Raw genomic sequence first — 3,939 nt, forward strand, 5'->3', positions numbered from 1 at the left:
GTTTACAAATAGAATAAAAATGCAAAAACGCAGTGTCCTGTGTAAGAAATTGTATTGTGTGCTTAGCCTGTGTGTAGCTGTGACATGATGTGCTCAGTGTAAACTCTCCCAGCTCTTTCTCCCAATGCTCTCCTTCCCAGTCTGTTCATTAGGAGGATCTCCATCCATTCTTCATCCCATGTGTCGCCTCCAGGACATCAGGAAGGACACAGATGACCATCCTGTAGGCAGACAGCAGTCCTGAATGCATGATTGGTCACTTTTCTCCCTGCTTGCTGCTGCTGCTGCTGGCTAATACAGTTTTGGAAGGAGTGAAAAGCTGGAGGGATGTGGTAGGGGGAGGGGAGGCTGGGGGATGCCCCAGTGATTGCAGTCCAGGCAGCCTGCTGTCACACTCTCCCTCTCCACACTCACATTGTCACAGCAAGAATGCCTGGTGAGTCCCACACAAGGCTCCCTTCTCCTATGCCTAGTCTGGATTACTAAAGAGCACATTTTAAGGAGCATGCACCCAGATTTAGGAGGTAAGCCACACTGGATGTGGGGGGGAGATCTGCCTTTATTTCCAGGTTAAAGCTCTGCAATGACCACCCTTGTTCAGCAGCTGTCCTGCATCAGGCTGAGCTTTTGTTAGCGGAGAGCAATCCAGGCACAGGGGTCAATAGTCAGGGCTGCCTTCTACTCCATGACCCCCTTCTCTATCCTAAGCTCTATCCTAGGCTCTATCCTAAGCCCTATCCTAAGCTCCATTCTATGCTACAACTTTATAGATGCCACTTTTATGGATGGCAGATACTTTTCATTTTATTATTTTTATTGGGGACTTTCAGAAGTTTGACATGTTCAATTCCACATGTGTGTGAGTTTTGATTTATTTTATTTATTTATTTGTTTTGTTATCATGTGAACCTCCTCTTTGCATAATTGGTCCAATCGAATGGTAGAACTTTGCTGCAATTATGAAGTAGGCTGGACTGTGTACATGTATGTATGATCTTTGTGAATGGAAGGCTTGGCAGGACTATAGAGGAGTGGCATCATACTGTAGGCTGGCATACAGGTTAATGCATGGAGAGAGGGGTACTTGCTTGATCTATGGTAGTGGGATGCTAAGTTCTGTGTATGGGATCCACTTAGATCATAATGGATCCAGTAGGATGAAATTCTCAGAGCAAGCCTGGAGAGAGCAGGAACTGATTGGAACACAGCAGAGATCATTGTGAAACATTGTTTCATTTGACTTGAAACATTCATGTAATAAACATTGGGGTTGCTTTATGAAAACTGCAATCTGCAAGAAGCCTGGAGCAGCCTCCTAACCCTATTATTCCTATTACAATCACTATTTTCTAATGAGTTCCCTTGTCATGGGAATAGCTTTACTTTCTCACTTTGTATCAATCAGATTGATGCTTTGTTTATTTGTTTCTTAATAACATGTGTTCATCGAACAATGTTACTGCAAATATTGTGTGTTTCTGTTGGCATAACAAAAAATGTTGTTACAACAGTTGTGTGCCTGATGAGTGGATAACAGACATTAGCTGGCCATACATTCGTATATTTATCAAACAAACATTCGTACAAAAATTCTGATTATTAAATTCGACGACTTGATGAATGTCTTTCAAAATTGACTTTTCTTCTAACTTTCATAATGATTGAACTTTCCCAAAAGAAAACAATATTCCCTATTGGTTCTCTTACGCATGACACTCCTGAGCATCTACTTTTTCAGTTTATTTATTATTTTGTATGTATTTTTGCACGTATTTACACACATTTTTTGCGTATATGCATGCGTGCAAATGCGCGAAAACGTTTTCTCGCGTTCTTATTCTGCACAATATGTAAATGGGCATTTGCACACATTTTTGCACATTTGTGTGTATTTGCTTTATGTTGTAAAGCGCTGTGTAAACTGTTGCTGCTATATAAATCCTGTATAATAATATTAATTAGCACGCATCAGGCGTAAATTACTGATAAAAAAAAGCTGATTTTTCACTTTTTTTTTACTGAAGAATGCATGCCGCTTGTTTACGCGCCTGTGTGCCTAGGCACATTATAATAAATGGGTTGTAGTTTATCTCAGTAAAAAAAAGGGGAAAAAAAGCTGTACTGAGCTTTTTCAAGCTGCAGTGTGCAAGAGGAGTTCGAAATTTGCTTTTTTCGAGAAACATTTTCTATCAGGCTCCTTCAAATTTTCTCATCACTGCGGTCAAAAACAAACATTAAATTGACCCCACTAATAATTATAAAATCAAACAAAGGTTCTTAAAATGAAAAATTTCTAATAATTTATGACCGGTTTAAAGTGGAGGTTCATCCGGAAATGTTAATTTTTAACCCTAGATTAATGCTCATTTTGTCAAGGGGAATCGGGTAGTTTTTTTAAATCGAAGCTGTACTTACCGTTTTAGAGAGCGATCTTCTCCGCCGCTTCCGGGTATGGGCTGCGGGACTGGGCGTTCCTATTTGATCGCGTCACGATTTTCCGAAAGTAGCCGAACGTCGGTGCGCAGGCGCCGTATAGAGCCGCACCGACGTTCGGCTTCTTTCGGCTACTCGTGACGCGATGGATGCGACCGTCGGAAGCCTGTCGGAAGACTGTCAATCAAATAGGAACGCCCAGTCCCGAAGACCATACCCGGAAGCGGCGGAGAAGATCGCTCTCTAAAACGGTAAGTACTGCATCGTTTTTAAAAAAACTACCCGATTCCCCTTGACAAAATGAGCATCAATCTAATGTTAAAAAAAAAATTCAGGTGAACTCCCGCTTTAAGGATCTTTATGTTAAGCCATGTGACTGTTATTTTTAGATCACAACTGAAAATAACTGTCATTTTTTTTTCAGAATAAAGCTTTATATTTTGATGTTTCCAGCCTGCTAGTGGTGTTCTATTCTTATTGGTTTTCATTGACAAGCAGTGATATGTAAAGTTGGAAGGGACAGTGTACCAGGGTGTGATAGCCCTGAAAAGCTTCATTACATTCATTTTTAAAGCTCCAGTGACCAGGCTCACATTGCCTCTCCCCATAGGGCTGAGCCCAATATAAACTGGACTGGAGGCCGGTGATTGTGACCAGTGAAAACAAAGCATTACTCCATAGCCTAGTGCAGTAGAAAGGGGCTGGGGGGATCACACATGGCAGTTACTGTAGGAACTTCTATTCTGTTTGTTTACAGTCGTCTAATGTGTTTGGTGCTAAAGCAAACAAATGTGTGTGAGTGCATACTTCTGCGGAGATTCCCAGCTCTGGCTGCAGAATGCCATGTCTGTTGTGTATGTTTCTATAATCTGTATGATTTAGGTTATCAGCATAGAGTGCAACCTTTTCTGTCCACTAGTCACCCTCCCACTGATCGACTCCAAACATAAGCATGCTCATAGGGAAGTCCAATATAAATCAAATATATTTTAATTAGATTTAAAATGCATATTCAAACTGCATGCTAAGGGGCAGATCCACATAGAATTAGATCCGCGCAGCGTATCAGAGATACGCTACGCCGCCGTATCTTACCTGGCGAATCTTCGAATCCTCAAAGAATGTGCGCCTTAAGTTACGGCGGCATAGTGTATTTCTGGCGGGTAGGGGGCGTGATTCATTTAAATAAAGCGCGTCCGCGCGCCGATTGAACTGCGCATGCCCTGTTTTGAAATTTCCTGCCGTGCTTTGCGCGAAATGACGTCGCAACAACGTCATTTTTTTAACTTAGACATGAGTTACGTCCATCCCTATTCACGGACGACTTACGCGAAAAAAAAAAATTCAAATTTCGACGCGGGAACGACGGCCATACTTAACATGGCAAGTCTATCTATACGCCGCAAAATACCAGCTTTAACTATACGCCGGAAAAAGCCGACTACAGACGACGTTAGAAAATGCGACGGACGCGCGTACGTTCGTGGATCGTCATAAATCGCTAAT

The 3,939-nt window shown here is 41.9% G+C and overlaps 1 protein-coding gene across 1 annotated transcript in view; it reads left to right on the plus strand.

The window, feature by feature from the left end:
* The first annotated feature begins 355 nt into the window (after window positions 1–355).
* LOC120929409 (fidgetin-like) overlaps window positions 356–3,939 on the plus strand; it is a 106,707-nt gene continuing 103,123 nt past the window's right edge. The window contains exon 1 of the mRNA XM_040340818.1: window positions 356–524. The gene's annotated coding sequence lies outside the window, so the exon portion shown is untranslated. The remainder of the gene's footprint in view (window positions 525–3,939) is intronic.

This window comes from Rana temporaria, chromosome 2, assembly GCF_905171775.1.
Source record: "Rana temporaria chromosome 2, aRanTem1.1, whole genome shotgun sequence".
In the NCBI taxonomy this organism is placed as follows: domain Eukaryota; kingdom Metazoa; phylum Chordata; class Amphibia; order Anura; family Ranidae; genus Rana; species Rana temporaria.